The sequence below is a fragment of the Eurosta solidaginis genome, chromosome 3 (genome assembly GCF_040869045.1).
Source record: "Eurosta solidaginis isolate ZX-2024a chromosome 3, ASM4086904v1, whole genome shotgun sequence".
Lineage (NCBI taxonomy): Eukaryota > Metazoa > Arthropoda > Insecta > Diptera > Tephritidae > Eurosta > Eurosta solidaginis.
The window spans coordinates 86,116,497-86,135,141 of NC_090321.1; the positions used below are offsets into that span (position 1 = coordinate 86,116,497).

Below are 18,645 nucleotides of genomic sequence, written 5' to 3' on the forward strand. Positions count from 1 at the left end.
GAAGCTTTCTAGAACCTATACCACTTGCTGCTTCTAGATCTGGCAGCTGTGTCACTCCTAATAGCTGGAGTCTAAGCCTGGCAAGCGCAGGGCACGAGCACAAAACGTACTCGATCGTTTCATCCTCCAACGCGCACTTCCTACATCTTCTATCACTGAGTAAGCCTAATTTAAAGGCATGTGACGCCAGAAAGCAGTGTCCAGTCAGAATACTCGTCATGAGTGTGCAATCCAATCTTTTTAATGATAGCAGTAATGTTGTTAATCTAAGGTTGTAAAACCTACACATAATATTCGACAATTTACAGCCCCGCGCTTGGACTCACGCCTTTTCCGCTTGGTCGGCCATGTGCACCGCTCGCAAGCTTCAATGGATGCAGCATTTTTAGCTAGTTCATCCGCTTTTTCATTCCCATTCCAGTGTTTCTACTGCTTTGGTTACGGCTTATACTTTTTTCTGAAAAACTCTACTGTGATCTGGCAGCTTGTAGGATCTGTTTATTTCCGGATCAGCACAGTATACCGCAGACCCTACTCCTTCCACTATTTTGGAACCATCTGTGTACACGTGTATCGCCTCGTCCGCCATTTGGGAACCCTTGCGCCAACCATCTACTCTAGTGTGCTTTAAGAGCCACTTCGAAGTGCAGATAGGGAATCGGGTAGTCTGTTCGTCCTGGAATTGATGACGCTTTACCGCTATGGCCGTATGGTCGGCGCTCAAGCTGCCCAGAGGCACTGAGTCTCGAGTCTCGTTGCAGAATGGCATACAGTGCAGCCGTAGGTTATTTTTTGTGTGGCTTTCCACCAAACAAGAACTCCACAGTATAGGATAATGTTTACAATCGCTGTAAATACCCAATGAGAGAGAGAGGGTGATAAACCCCACATACACTTCAGCATTATTTTACTTGCATAAAGTGCCGTCGAGGCCTTCTTCACTCCCTCCACCACTTTGTGCTTTCACGACAACTTAGTGTCTAGGGAAACTTGGTTTCATATCTACTGATTTGTATATCTATCTAAGAAGTTACTGAAGGAATTGGCCGCCATATCCTATATATCTCTAGTCAAAATGTTCCTTTTTATTAAACATTTATCGGACGATGTGATAAATTTTACAAAATATCTTATAATACCTAAGTATATGACACTACTTTATTTTGTTTTGAATTCCAAGCTAAAAAAACTGACGAAACTTTATCGGAACTTCAAAATACAAAAACAATTTCTACCATGAGAAAGCGAGACCACTATTACCCCAAAATTAGTGAGTTTGACATGATTTGTTATTGTTTTAAGTTTTATCTTTTCATTAACATTTTTAACGATAAAAACAATGCAATTAACACAGGAAAATTATTTCGATCTCTGATGGTTCACTTTTTCACAAGAAAGTTGATTTTCGTTGTGTTATTTTCATTTGTCAGTAAAAATAAAATAATTAAAAAAAAATTGTTAAATTAAACGGTTTTATTGAAAACAATACTTACATGAAATAATGGCGTTGATCAGACAATTAAATAAAAGCGTTGGGCGCGTGAAATTTCCAAAAATGTGAGGCATAGCATAACCTGATTAAAGTTCAGTTGGTCTTATATATGACTATCAATAGAAATTTGACGCGTCCAACTCTTTTATTTAATTGTCTGATCAACGCCCTAGATTGATGAGGAGTGTGGTGACTAGTACCTAGGACCTACCTAATTATTTTTTAGCTTTTCGTATTATTATTACTTCATGTAAGTATTGTTTTCAATAAAACCGTTTAACTTAAAAAAATTGTTTTTAATTATTTTATTTTCAAGTTTTTAGTCTTTATTTAATTGCCTATTATTTCTAATTCTATTTAGTTCATTTAGTGACTCATTATTACAAGGACTCTTTCCTAACAATTTGTTACAATCTAATTCCAAGCGCCACATATGTTTGTCCCTCCTCCAACTCCAAAATTTTTTGATGTCACTTCTACCGGACTGTATATAATATTTGTTCCAAATATGAGCCAAATCGGACATCATAGGCCGTTTTCTATTCATGCATGTATTATGTGTTACAAATATGTGGACCATATCGGACCACAAATACGATTTTTTTTTAATATCTCCATCTTTGCGCCACCTAGCGGCGATTTTCTTCTTATTATTGCATTGTCGTCGGGTTATGAACTATAATCCAAGTTTGAAGCTTGTAGCTTATCGGGAAGTTACTTAAATTTCAATTAAAAATTCTGTTCGCTACACAGAGTCAAACTAAATAAAACCGTTTAATAAGAAAAATACAGAGAAAATAGTATCATATATGTATGTATATAATTGCACAAAAGTAAAAGCTGTAATAAATTGTTTGAATTAATTAAACATAACTGTCATGTTTGCTGCATTTTTAAAGTTGAGGTTTCTGTATAATGAATGGGTGTAGTGTGTAAGCGTGATAACGTCATGAAATGATTTTCTGCACAACAATATCCACTTTGTGTCCACATTGGAGACCTTAATGGCGCCAAATCAACTATGTAAAAAGCTATATGGCAAACGAATGCGCAATACTAGAGACCTCGTAAATTAGACGACTCGGAAAATCGTAAAATTATTTTAGTAAACAACTTCAAGATAGAAATTGGCACATTGATGACGACATAAAATGACGCTATAAATGAAATGAATAGAATGAATCCATTTTTTTTTGTAAAACCCTACACCAGATTGATGTGTGTGTGTTTGTTTGTGTGTACCTGCACACAATTGTAATAAATTTGTGTGTGAGCTAGGCATGCCAATATTTTGTAGTTTGCTTGACGGGATTTTCCAAATCTCGAATGATAATCCTAGATCGCTGAGATCAATCCTAGTAAGGCTAACAACACAGCCCACAAATACTGGATGGATTTCAGTTAACTTTGTAAATTAATAATAAAATGTTATAATTATAATGCACCTAATTATTTACCCAAGATATCCCGCCCAATCGGTACGAGAGCGCATCCAAATGACTCACGAATTGTTTAACTTTTTATACCTTTCATGAAAATGAAATGGTATATTAATTTCGTCACGAAACCGAAAATTGTAAGTCCTTAAAGGAAAATAGATAGACCCACCATTAAGTATACCGAAATAATCAGGTTGAAGAGCTGAGTTGATTTAGCCATGTCCGTCTGTCCGTCTGTCCGTCTGTCTGTTTGTATGCAAACTAGTCCCTCAATTTTTGAGATATCTTGATAAAATTTGGTGAGCGGGTGTATTTGGGTGTCCGATTAGACATTTGTCGGAACCGACCGGATCGGACCACTATAGCATATATCCTCCATACAACCGATTTTTCAGAAAAAGAGGGTTTTTGTAATATCTTACCCAATTTAACAGATTGAAGCTTCAAACTTCACCATATACTTTCGTATATTGCACATATTGTTGCCTGAAAAAATTTATGAGATCGGTCGTATATATAGTATATATCCCCCACAACCGATTGTTCAGATAAGGAACTTTTCGTAATTACTGCCCCATTTTAAGAGCTAGAGGCTTCAAATTTCAACGAATGCTTAGGTATATAGCATATATTGTTGTCTGAAAAAATCAGAAAGATCGGTGGTATATATAGTATATATATGGTGGTATATATAGTATATATATATAGTATATATATATATATATATTTTCGCAAATTTTAGCCCCATTTTAACAGCAATTCCTAATATCCGAATAATAGGGTGTATAAAATATGTAATATATAGAGAACAGATGTATATACCTAAGGAAAAATTTGCATAAATATCAAATTAAAAATAAATCAGTAATCCTCACACCAAGTTTTACGATTATTGTTGTCAACATAAGATAGCTACGACAGTGAATGTTTTATCTGAATAATAGGTTATATGGGATGTATACTAAAGCGAGTCTCATAACTATAGCACACATTTTTCCTTAGAGAACTAACTGCTGAAAAATTTTTGGGATACCGCAAAAGCGGTATATGCTAAAAATGCTTAATTGAGGCCGTTCCGACAAATATTTAATCGGGAGCCACAATATACCCGCGCACCAAATTTCATATCTCAAAAACTCAGGGACTAGTTCGCGCTCAAACAATGATACGGGCATGGCTAAATCAAATAAGCTTATTTCGGTATACTTATGGTGGGTTTATATCTTCTATTTTAAGACTTACAATTTTGAGAATCGTGACAAACTTAATATACCATTTCATTTCATTAAAGGTATACAAATATTTATATACATGGCGGTCTTGTGAAACCATTCTTTGTGGCAACATCTAGGCAGGAAGTCTTAGAAGGTAATGCACTATCTATGTGCAATACTTTATCTAAATTCGTTGAGCAGCTTCCGGGATGTACCGCTTATACAGTTCTGCCCATAGATATCAAAAGTCTACAGGAAATAGGAAATGATAGCAATTTCATACTGATACTGAGCGCAATATGGCGCTGTAATGGGCAACTACCGTCTAACATTAAATCTGACGTTTACAATCATTGTTTGAAATTTTATTTTCAATAGAAGCTTTGCAATTGTCCCTAAGAAGACAACTTCAAAAAGTCAGCAACTGATGAGGTGATATTCCAATCAACTGTTGATATGTCTTTTAAAGAATTACAAAAAACGTGATTGTTTCCTTATAATCCCGAAATTTTTTAGGTTTAACAAAGAAGGAGATGCCGGGATTTAATGTACGTATGATTTTTTTATAATTTTCTGTTCCAGTCGGCACTATTTGAAATAGTAGAGTTGCAAAGTCATCAGTTAGCTCTTTGTTGTTTTTAGACCAGTCGACTTAGCGGTACACATTTCCCTGACCAACAAGAAAATGAATTGCAGTGAATGATCCAGTAGAGCTCGCTAATTGACCGACAGAATTGAGTATGCCGCTATGCCGAAGTATATAAATAATAATGGGGATGGTGAAAGTGAGCTGAATACTTATATAAAATTATAACCAAATAGGCAATACAATATAAGCGTTGTTTATCATTTGAGGCCAAACTTTTTCTTGAACGTGAATGCAGGGAAATGTTATAACTTTTTGAGAACAAAAAACTTTTCAACTTGAATTTCCATCATTTTCATTTTAAGCATTCACATTTATGTAAAGGGAGCATAAAATTACAAACAGAAAATAGTGCAGGTCATAAAATTATAAAAATTCCAAGAAAACACGCGACAGCGCTATTTAAATTGACGACAGAGTGGCACCAAACCATAAACTCTCAAAGCCACACGCACATCCAGGCCACAATGAGTCAGCCATATAAACAGCGCCATATAAGTCATTAAGTAATAAACTCTCAATACAGAGCACATAATCAAATGAAGTAATGTAAAACAGTAGCTTGTACGTATATTCCCATGGATTACATTGTTGCAATGTCCTCCGTTTGCACTCATAAAAGTATAAATTTAAAAAAGTGAAAAATGCATTTTCATGCTCTTAATAATAAAGTTTAAAAAATAATACGCATTATGCGCTAGTGCATAATTTACTCAACATATAATCATAATTTATACGCGCTTAACCGCCTAAGATATTTTGTTTGTTTGTATCGTAACAGGTCACGCCAGCTATTCCTGCTTCACGATAACTGACGGCAATTGGAAGCACCAAGTGAGATCAAGTCTTTCTTCACCTACCTCCATCGACTAAGTGGAGATCTCCCCCTTTCTCTGCTTCTAAACTTCTACCTCTTCCTCTGCTTCCGCTGCACTATCTTCAAATCTGCGTAAAGCTTATACAGCTCATCAATATACTACTCGTTCGATCCCCGCCGTCGACATCTTTTCTCTCTAATACTGCAAGATCCATCTAATTTTATTTCGATGCGTCTATGATTTCGAGCCAAACATCAGTTCAGATATGATGATCGACTTTGCGATGGTGATTTTTTTTTCGTCGAGAGAGGAGTTTAATTTTTAGTTTCTTACTCAGTCGAAAGTAAGACTTGTTGGCAAGATTTATTCTCCGTTTGATTTCTAAGTTCACATTGATTTTGCTGTTAATACTGGTTACCAGTTAGACGAAATCCTTCACAGTCTTGAAAAAAATATCCGTCAAAATTGACGTGGCGGCCAAGGCGCTGATCCGCCGATTCTTTCTTGGAAAACAGCAAGTGCTTCGTCTTTTTCATATTGCAAGACCCACTTTTTATTGCCTCTATCTCATCCAGAGACGGCAGAACTCACGGCGCGTTTGTTAAGGCCAAAACTACCAATATCATCAGCATACCCCAGTAGTTGTACGATCTTATAATAGGTTATATCATCACAGTTTAGTTCTGCTGCTTGAATTATCTTCTCCAGTCTTAGATTAAGGATACCGCATGAAAGAAAGTCGCTTTGTTTGTAGCCTCGTTTGGTTTCAAATCGCTCGAAGAGGTCCTTTCCAATCCCTACGGAGCTAATAGTGTTGCACAACGTCATTTGGCAGAGCCTTATTAAGTTTGCAGGGAACTTAAATTCAGACAAAGCAGCATAAAAGCAACTTCTTTTGGGCTGGGAAATACTGCTTTGAAATCTACAAAAAGATGGTGAGCTGCAATCAGTTCGTTGACTTTGGGTTTCAGTATTTCACACCGTACGCTAGATGGAACCTTATACGCCATATAAGGTTGGTTTGGCGGTGCACACTTAAACTCCAACCTCAGTGCATCCCCTCAATGGGGTTAACTCAACTAAGTCAAACCAGTAAAGAGGAAACATATAATAAGACACGTCACTCGTTACTTTGCGTAATGTTTTGGGTTAGGGTAATCGCAGGATTTTTTTTGGGCGAGATGTGCATAAATGTCTTTATACCTTTTCATGGGCCATTTGTGTTTATTTTTCCGACTGTATTTAATTAATTAATTAATTCTCTTCCCAAAAATCACATTCGCATTGGGTGCCTACACGACATGGATAAATGCGAGAAAATTGAAAATGTCCTTCATGGAAAACATTAGGCATCAATTTTTTTAATTTCCAGCGAGTTACTCGCCACTTGTAACAGACTGGTGGCTCTTATTATATTTATCCCCTTTGATACCAGCGTATTCAGAGCAGCCAAATAGTGTCTCCCAAGGATTCCAAGATATTTTCAAAGGGATACACTATCTACAGAAGTCACCGAGTATTAGAACTTTGCCAACGTGGGTGCGTTGACTTCACATATTTTTTTAATGTGCTAAGAAATAAGATTTATTGTTCGGCGCGGTACTATATTTTCTACTAATTTAAGACTGTCTAGGCCATTTATTGTTCATGTCGAAAATTGGTCCGATATAGTCGAAATGGGTATCAACGGATGCTCATCACTGCCAGTTATAAGAATCCAATTGCGAAACTTAACTCTTTTTAATCGTTTAAAAGTTATTTAAAAAACAGGCGCTTTCCATGCCGGCTTATCACCGATTTTGCATAACCCAATTCACCAAGTTATTAAAACAAAATACTAAAAGAAAAGCTATATAAAAAATATAAATGCTAGAGAACAATGAATTCAAATAAAATGACCCAAGTCGAACATTTTTTCAAATTGTTCTTAAGTTGTTAAAAAAGCAAGTTACCCGAAAAAACTACAGATTTTCACAAACAATTATATATTCCGATTGGCTAAAATAATAAGCGAAATCAGTGATGCAAAATCCTTTAGTAGGCTACAGGGGCTTAAACGCTTCTTTGAAATGATTCCCACCTCAAACTTAAGTTGAAGATATACACATATGTACGTATGAGAAGGGTTTGGAAAATAACTTGGCCTTATATATAAAAATCTGTATTTTATTTACGAAACTCTAAAACACCGTCCGAAGTGTTAATTTTGATTTTAACACTTCATCATTCAACACCCAAGTCTCCCGGTTTAACATTTCCTAAAGTTGGCTGCCCTATCCAAAACTAGTCACTTGGCGTGAATCACATTGATTCTAGCCTATCAACCTAATTTAAATATCACCTACACGTTATGGCTCCTGTTACATATGCTAATACGTAGGTACATATTGTAAAGAATTTTGGGAAATTCCGCTTATTTGAAATCTTCTGCTAACACGTTCGAATCGCGAAACTGTCGAATAAATAACTCCAATATTCTGTATTGCAAAATGGTCTTTATTAGCCTCTTTTGGGAGTAGTATAATTATACCTCACTTCGCAACTAATAGCGTGTTTAAATCAAACTGATTACTGATTCCTCAGCTTGCGCTACTTTTATACTCTCGGTTTTCCCGTTCGCCCATTTCTCCTAAGGTCTAGTAATTTCGCGAACAGTTCCCAACAGTCTCCGAAGGATTCCAAAATATTTTCAAAGGGATACACTATCTACAGAAGTCACCGAGTATTAGAACTTTGCCAACGTGGGTGCGTTGACTTCACATATCTATATATTAATACGCTAACAAAATTTCCATACAATCAATTGACAGGCTGTTTCGCATACTTAGCATACGTAAAATCATATAAAAGTTATATGAATCGATTCGTATTGATCAGCCGCAGTGCATAGGACTATTTTTGTTAACAAATATTACTATATTTGTTTATAATTAATAGAAAAAGTTTTTTGTAAATTCGAAAATCTGTGCAACTATCGAAATTGCCATCTGTAGGACGCATTATGTTCACAAAGTACATAGCTCCAAATTCTCAATTGTTCCGTTGCTCAAATGTTTCATCTCTACATATGTATATATTTGTACACGCCAAACGGTGAGAGAACTACTGCTTCCCTCATTTTCTGTTGAAATAAAATATTGTTTACCATTGTTTCCAATTACCTATATTGGTTTGTACCAAAATTTTTAAAAAATTGCTCTAAAATATTTGTTAGCGCACAAAAAAAACTTTAAAGAGAAGTAATAACTTAACCCGCCTAATTTTTTGGACAAATTTTACTTACACGTAAAAGCATAGGTCTTTATTTAACAGATTCTTTGTTTTTCATTTTAGGTGCTTTAAAAAAAATAAATCAGAAATAATGAGTCAACTTTTGTTCAAACTCACTAAATTTATTTATTTATAACAATTAATTGCAAATTTGACCCAAACGTTTTTTGCATTTCCAGATTTTATGCTCATTTTAGATATAGCACGTCTTATAGTGAACAAAAAATAAATAAATTTGCTACAAAGATATAACATTAAAATTTGTATATTGTCTTTTATGCTAATTTATTTTGATATTTCTTATTTTATTTTATTATATTATCTTTTATTTCAACTTAGTTTATTATTATTTAAATGCAATTTGATTGAATCGGAAAATTTCACGTTGTATATTAAACAAAAAAAAAAAAACGACCCAAAAAAGTTTTCGATTTTAGCTCGAAATATTGCATAGCTAGTATATTACCCACTATATTTATTATTAGGCTAACTTTGTTTGATTATATGCCCATTAATCGGATGCTTAGATCCCATAATCCAAATTTTTTTATGTCGTTTAAAATTATGAAATCAATTTTATTTTAGTAAATATGTTTGCGTGAATAATTTCAATGTTTTTGTTTCTTTTTCTTTCTTTTTCTAATTTATTCTGCTTTGCTATATCTTAGTATTATATCGTTCACAGACGATATTTTATGGTAGATATGGTCATATATATTCATCTCCATTTCACGAATATGAATGTTTACAAATTTAATACAAATTAATTACGTACATAGATCTCAATGGGAATTCCAAATTAAATATCCGAATATTAGAATCTTCATATTTCCACAATGATAACATTAAAACCCGGAAAAAGGTCCAAGTGCACTTATTGCGTTTTTATATGGAACTGTTTATTCACATCACTTAATTTTTCGCACTTTAAGTACTTTATTTTTATACTCAGTTGAGCAGAGCTCACAGAGTATATTAAGTTTGATTGGATAACGGTTGGTTGTACATATATAAAGGAATCGAGATAGATATAGACTTCCATATATCAAAATAATCAGGATCGAAAAAAAATTTGATTGAGCCATGTCCGTCCGTCCGTCCGTCCGTCCGTCCGTTAACACGATAACTTGAGTAAATTTTGAGCTATCTTGATGAAATTTGGTGTGTAGATTCCTGGGAACCCATCTCAGATCGCTATTTAAAATGAACGATATCGGACTATAACCACGCCCACTTTTTCGATATCGAAAATTTCAAAAAACCGAAAAAATGCGATAATTCATTGCCAAAGGCAATTAAAGCGATGAAACTTGGCAGATGGGTTGACGTTATGACGTAGAACAGAAAATTAGTAAGATTTTGGACAATGGGCGTGGCACCGCCCACTTTTACAAGAAGGTAATTTAAAAGTTTTGCAAGCTGTAATTTGGCAGTCGTTGAAGATATCATGATGAAATTTGGCAGGAACGCTGCTACTATTACTATATATGTGCTAAATAAAAATTAGCAAAATTGGATGAAGAACACGCCCACTTTAAAAAAAAAAATTTTTTTTAATTCAAATTTTAACAAAAAATTTAATATCTTTACTGTATATAAGTAAATTAAGTCAAAATTCAACTCCTGTAATGATATGATGCAACAAAATACAAAAATAAAAGGCGTGGCTCCGCCCATTTTCATTTAGTTTGTCTAGAATACTTTTAATGCCATAAGTCGAACAAAAATTTACCAATCCTTCTCAAATTTGGTAGGTACATAGATTCTATGACGGTAACTGTTCTCTGTGAAAATGGCCGAAATCGGTGGAAGCCACGCCCAGTTTTTATACACAGTCCACCGTCTGTCCTTCCGCTCGGCTGTTAACACAATAACTTGAGCAAAAACCGATATATCTTTACTAAACTTAGCCCACCTACTTATCTGAACTCACTTTATCTCGGTATAAAAAATAGCCGAAATCCGACCATAACCACGCCCACTTTATCGATATCGAGAATTACGAAAAAAGAAAAAAATGCCATAATTCTATACCAAATACGAAAAAAGGGATGAAACATGGTAACTGGATTGGTTTATTGACGCAAAATATAACTTTGGAAAAAATTTTGTAAAATGGGTGTGACACCTACCATATTGAGTAGAAGAAAATGAAAAAGTTCTACAAGGCAAAATCAACAGCCCTTGGAATCTTGGCAGGAATACTGTTAGTGGTATTGCATATATAAATAAATTAGCAGTACCCGACAGATGATTTTCTGGATCACCTGGTCCACATTTTGGTCGATATCGCGAGAACACCTTCACATATACATCTAAGGGCCACTCGCTTTTAAAACCCTCATTAATACCTTTAATTTGATATCCATATCGTACAAACACATTCTAGAGTCACCCCTGGCCCACCCTAATGGCGATATCTCGAAAAGGCGTCCACCTATAGACCTAATGCCCACTCCCTCTTAAAATGCTCAGTAACACCTTTCGTTTGATACCCATATCGTACAAACATTCTAGAGTCACCTCTGGCCCACCCTAATGGCGATATCTCGAAAAGGCGTCCACCTATAGACCTAATGTCCACTCCCTCTTAAAATGCTCAGTAACACCTTTCGTTTGATACCCATATCGTACAAACATTCTAGAGTCACCCCTGGCCCACCCTATTGGCGATGTCTCGAAAAGGCCACCTATAGACCTAATGCCCACTCCCTCTTAAAATGCTCAGTAACACATTTCGTTTGATACCCATATCGTACAAACATTCTAGAGTCCCCCTGGCCCACCCTAATGGCGATATCTCGAAAAGGCGTCCACCTATAGACCTAATGCCCACTACCTCTTAAAATGCTCAGTCACACCTTTCGTTTGATACCCATATCGTACAAACATTCTAGAGTCACCCTTGGTCCACCTTTATGGCGATATCTCGAAAAGGCGTCCACCTATAGACCTAATGCCCACTCCCTTTTAAAATGCTCAGTAACACCTTTCGTTTGATACCCATATCGTACAAACATTCTAGAGTCACCCTTGGTCCACCTTTATGGCGATATCTCGAAAAGGCGTCCACATATAGAACTAAGGATTACTCCCTTTTAAAATACTCATTACCACCTTTCATTTGATACCCATATCGTACAAACACATTCTAGAGTCACCCCTGGCCCACCCTAATGGCGATATCTCGAAAAGGCCTCCACCTATAGACCTAATGCCCACTCCCTCTTAAAATGCTCAGTAACACCTTTCGTTTGATACCCATATCGCACAAACATTATAGAGTCACCCCTGGCCCACACTAATGGCGATATCTCGAAAAGACGTCCACCTATAGACCTAATGCCCACTCCCTCTTAAAATGCTCAGTAACACCTTTCGTTTGATACCCATATCGTACAAACACATTCTAGAGTCACCCCTGGCCCACCCTAATGACGATATCTCGAAAAGGCGTCCACTTATAGACCTAATGCCCACTCCCTCTTAAAATGCTCAGTAACACCTTTCGTTTGATACCCATATCGAACAAACATTCTAGAGTCACCCTTGGTCCACCTTTATGGCGATATATCGAAAAGGCGTCCACCTATAGAACTAAGGATTACTCCCTTTTAAGATACTCATTACCATCTTTCATTTGATACCCATATCATACAAACACATTCTAGAGTCACCCCTGGCCCACCCTAATGGCGACATTTCGAAAAGGCGTCCACCTATAGACCTATTGCCCACTCCCTCTTAAAATGCTCAGTAACACTTTTCGTTTTATACCCATATCGTACAAACATTCTAGAGTCACCCCTGGCCCACCCTAATGGCAATATCTCGGAAAGGCGTCCACCTATAGACCTAATGCCCACTCCCTCTTAAAATGCTCAGTAACACCTTTCATTTGATTCCCATATCGTACAAACACATTCTAGAGACGCCCCTGGTCCACCTTTATGGCGATATCTCGAAACGGCGGCCACCTATGGACTAAGGATCACTCCTTTTCAAAATACTCATTAACAGCTTTCCTTTGATACCCATATCGTACAAACATATTCTAGAGTCACCCCTGGTCCACCTTTATGGCGATTTCTCGAAAAGGCGTTCACCTATAGAACTAAAGCCCATTCCCTTTTAAAATACTCATTACCACCTTTCATTTGATACCCATATCGTACAAACACATTCTAGAGTCACCCCTGGTCCACCTTAATGGCGATATCTCGAAAGGGCGTCCACCGATAGACCTAAGGCCCACTCCCTCTTAAAATGCTCAGTAACACCTTTCATTTGATACCCATATCGTACAAACAAATTCTAGAGTCAGCCCTGGTCCACCTTTATGGCGATATTCCTAAATGGCGTCCATCCATAGAACTATGGCCTACTCTCTCTTAAAATACTCTTTAATACCTTCCATTTGATACACATGTCATACAACTACATTCCAAGGTTACCCTAGGTTCATTTTCCTACATGGTGATTTTCCTTATTTTGTCTCCATAGCTCTCAACTGAGTATGTAATGTTCGGTTACAACCGAACTTAGCCTTCCTTACTTGTTTTTCTTTCATTTAAATTTTTTTAGTGAACTCTGCCTTCTTTCTCATTACACAATTTTTTTTATATTTTTATTTTTTATGAAGGTATCCTCTATTCTATTTTCGTTTTGTGTCACACTTGTGTACATACTACATATGTATTTATACAAAATTAAACTCGGTAAAACGCCAATTGCATACCTAACGGGTGGCGTGAAATAGGCTAAATTCCTTAAGCACATTTCTTCGTTTTTAACTAAAAGTTCGTGTTTTTGAATTATGACACTATTGAAGTAAATGGGCGATATATGTATATGGGAGATATAGGCCTACTGGGGAACGGAGCACGCAAAACTAACTTCGGTAGCGCCCCAACGGAGACCTCCCGGGTGGTGTGGAAAAATCTATTTTTTAATTTAATGTCAAGTAATTTCACCTTAATTCTATGTCAATTTCTTTTGATTTTACACATTTTTTATATTTTTGTTTAAGGAGCTCCATACCAAAAGGTTATAATTACATTTGAAAATTTTGTAGAAAATTTAAGAAAATACAATAAAAATTACAATGTCGTAATGAAAAATTTAAGTAAGTTAGACCAGTTTGCTATATTTCCGCTCACTGCTTAACTATTAACGCATTATTTCACTACCCCCAACACTGGATGCATAGACTGAGTTGAAAAAAATAAGAGTTGGTCGAATTTCGACCACAGGCGATACTAGTTTTTTTTAATGTGCTAAGAAATAAATCTGGGTATCATACGAACGTGCTTCGGTCATATATCAAAGTACTTTGTCAAATATTTTGTATTGTTTTTAAGATTATTATGTGCTCTGTTTTGTTATGATAGTACACAGTAGAGATAAACGCAGCCGCCGCCGATTTTCGTCGTTTTTCGCACGCCGCCGCCGAATGTCAAAATAATCGGCGCGGCGGCGTCCGGCGCGGTACTATATTTTCTACTAATTTAAGACTGTCTAGGCCATTTATTGTTCATGTCGAAAATTGGTCCGATATAGTCGAAATGGGTATCAGCGGATGCTCATCACTGCCAGTTATAAGAATCTTAACTCTTTTTAATCGTTTAAAAGTTATTTAAAAAACAGGCGCTTTCCATGCCGGCTTATCACCGATTTTGCATAACCCAATTCACCAAGTTATTAAAACAAAATACTAAAAGAAAATCTATATAAAAATATAAATGCTAGAGAACAATGAATTCAAATAAAATGACCCAAGTCGAACATTTTTTCAAATTGTCCTTAAGTTGTTAAAAAAGCAAGTTACCCGAAAAAACTACAGATTTTCACAAACAATTCTATATTCCGATTGGCTAAAATAATAAGCGAAATCAGTGATGCAAAATCCTTTAGTAGGCTACAGGGGCTTAAACGCTTCTTTGAAATTATTCCCACCTCAAACTTAAGTTGAAGATATACATATGTACGTATGAGAAGGGTTTGAAAAATAACTTGGCCTTATATTTAAAAATCTGTATTTTATTTACGAAACTCTAAAATACCGTCCGAAATGTTAATTTTGATTTTAACACTTCATCATTCAACACCCAAGTCTCCCGGTTTGACATTTCCTAAAGTTGGCTGCCCTATCCAAAACTAGTCACTTGGCGTGAATCACATTGATTCTAACCTATCAACCAAATTTAAATATCACCTACACGTTATGGCTCCTGTTACATATGCGAATACGTAGGTACATATTGTAAAGAATTTTGGGAAATTCCGCTTATTTCAAACCTTCTTCGAATCGCGAAACTGTCGAATAAATAACTCCAATATTCTGTATTGCAAAATGGTCTTTATTAGCCTATTTTGGGAGTAGTATAATTATACCTCACTTCGCAACTAATAGCGTGTTTAAATCAAACTGATTACTGATTCCTCAGCTTGCGCTACTTTTATACTCTCGGTTTTCTCGTTCGCCCATTTCTCCTAAGGTCTAGTAATTTCGCGAACAGTTCGAGAACATTTGTATCTCATGCTTGGTTACCAGCTATATACATGTATATTTGTAGTTGATGCTTTTCTGATAGCCATTTGCGTGTGTATGTGTGAGTAACTACTTCGACTGATGACTATGTCTGTGTGTGTGAGATATCTCCTCGTTGCCTTCTACATAAGTGTCACTGCTTGCTGTGTTTTGTTGTTGCGATTATTTACTAACAGCCTAGTGATGTCAACATTCGTCACAATATATTTACCAGGTGAGGCTTTGTCCTTCGCAAGAACACTCAAAGTGGTGAAGCAAAAGTGGTGTTCTACTACCCTAACGTAGGAGATAGTCGAACGGTCTAAAAACTGAAGCTACGCGGTAATTCATAATGAATTCTTGTATCAAAAGGCCGGAAAACTAACAGTTTGGACTAGGCATATAACCTTAACATCTTTCAACTTAAAATCGGTCTACTTTCTTTCTAAAATTACGTTTTGGTTTAACGAATGCTATTGAAATCAATGTTTCGAATGCAAACATCTGCAAATTTTGGTCTGTATTTAAAAAAATGTATCCTGGGTCCTTGTAAAATTTAAATTGTGTAGGATTATAACATTTTCCCCCATGAGTTACGCAATGATATCCACTTGGACTGCTTATGATTTCGATGGCGGCATCCTTGGCCGTTTCAAGGTGTTTCTGTGGTAGTGCTCGTCAGCATAGCGCGAAACAAAAAATTCGTCAGAAAGTCTTCGGATCTACACCTAGAGCTTCTAGGAAAGTGACGTTGGCGTTCGAAGTCGTAGTACTATAGCTTCTGTAATGGCATGTGGTGTGAGGACCAGGAGATGTGGTAGCGACTGGTCGTAGACAGGATTGCTACTGTTCACACATCGGGATTTATAGTTCTTAAAACAACCGAAAAAAATAGTTTGGAGCGTTCATCAATAGGCCAGCGTTGGTGCTAATCGTTAAAACTGTGCCACGAGAGTCATGAGTATTGAAAGGCCATTAATAACAACCGTAAGTCGCCTTTGTGCGTGACCAGCAAGGAGACACAAATGATGTAAAGAAATCGTGTCGACAACGAGCATTAGGACTTAGCCCAGAACATCTCCTTCGGTGAAACTACGCTTTGCATGAGACATAAAGAAAAAGGTGTTACCATTTTAGGTACTTGAATTTTTTCGGCAGACGCAGCAGTACCAGTCCCTTAGACCGGGGTTAGGCTCGAAGGCTCCCTGGAGTAAATGAACGAAGAAAGGTCTCTCCGCAAGGAGCTACTCCTGAAATTTTTCGAACGATCCACGAGACTTTGAAGCAAAAATCCCGGATCTTTCCGAAATGGGTAAAACGTAGATTTCCTTAAATACATACAAACAAAACCTTTTTTAAATAGAAAAATTAAGCGTTTTAAAGTAACAATGCCGGCGTACGACGGCGCGCCGGTATATTATAGTGCCTACGCCGCCGACAAAGTGATCGGCGTAAACCTCTAGTACACAGTCATCGTATGCCATCACGAATGCCTGATAAAAGGAGATAGCTGTCTGTTGTGTTACTTTATTGCAGTAACCAATTAAAACTTTTGAGTAATCGTCTTTCTTACCAATATTGTCAATGACGTCACAATGATGATAGCAATAACAAACAGCTTTCATCAATTACAATCTTTTAACAAAAATCTTCTCTTTTCCTCCCCCTAATCACTTTCACTGCCATATTTGACGTTTAATACGTTATCAACTAACTGCAACGTCAGGGTATCAATCTATAAATGTTTGTATGTACTATATACATATATGTTTGTATTTACTAAGTAGAACCTACATTGCCAGTTGGTTGATGAGTTTTTGTCATTCACAAGTGGGAAGCAGACAAGTGTGATTCTATGTAATGTATCTATAGGTCCGAAAAGATGCTATTAGGGCGATTCAATAACCACTTTATTTCATCAAAACAGAGATTACATCTCAATTTCGGTTTAATTTCATCTCCATTATCATCCTATGTGGATGTTTGCTTTAAGTCGGTATTATTATCTCTACTTTCTTCAGGTAGTAAAAAAACTTTGTCTTAACTGCAACGTCAGGGTATCAATCTATAAATGTTTGTATGTACTATATACATATATGTTTGTATTTACTAAGTAGAACCTACATTGCCAGTTGGTTGATGAGTTTTTGTCATTCACAAGTGGGAAGCAGACAAGTGTGATTCTATGTAATGTATCTATAGGTCCGAAAAGATGCTATTAGGGCGATTCAATAACCACTTTATTTCATCAAAACAGAGATTACATCTCAATTTCGGTTTAATTTCATCTCCATTATCATCCTATGTGGATGTTTGCTTTAAGTCGGTATTATTATCTCTACTTTCTTCAGGTAGTAAAAAAACTTTGTCTTTTAGAGTAATTTTTTGATATCCGATTTAAGTCAACCGAAAAAAAGTTTGAGTTGGCATTGCTGATATATTCATCTGTCTAGCCTATTTGTCCGAGGGGATATCATCAGATTTTTTTTGCAGTAAATTTAATGTAAAGAAATGAATTGTAGTGAGAATCAACATAATATATAATTCTTCTGACCACGACTAATACTTCTTCCAAAAATAATTTAGGGATACATATATCAGTACTTAACGGAATATTTCCGTAATTTGTAAAGCTAAATTGTTAATATTGTATACAACTTCGTAAAGTTGATTCAAAACCAGTATTTAACTATTTTGGAATAACGCGTGTGGCAACGCCTACTAAGGCCGCTCGAATCTTTTGAAAATGTTTGCATCGACTTCAACAATGGCTAAAGATGTTTCGTTCCTTTTCAGAATTATATAATCGATTGTAACGCCCACTTTCTATACAAACATGAAAATTACACATATGTATAGTACACACATACAAATTCGAGATCTGCCTCGATCTGCCTGTTCCAGTGTACGTATTTGGCGATGAAATAAAATTAAAGAAAAAAAAACTTAAAAATAAGCTTTTATTATTGGTTAATAAAATTAACTAAAAATTAAAAACTAAATTGACTGTAAAGAAATATAGCACTTTGTAAGTTCATTGTAACCTTTAACGATAATTAGGCTTTTCGACTGCGACAAAAAAATTCCATACTGTACATAATTATATATTTTAAATATTAAAACTTTGTTCTCTAATTGTCACAGACGAAGAAGCCTAATTATTGTTAAAGGTTACAATGAACTTATAAAGTGTTATATTTCTTTACAGTCAATTTAGTTTTTACTGTTTAGTTAATT

General features: G+C 35.9%; 1 protein-coding gene across 7 annotated transcripts in view; it reads left to right on the top strand.

Annotated features, from left to right (window-relative positions):
* The window catches only part of cora (coracle), a 223,843-nt gene that overhangs the window by 163,381 nt on the left and 41,817 nt on the right, over nt 1-18,645 (top strand). The window lies entirely within an intron of this gene.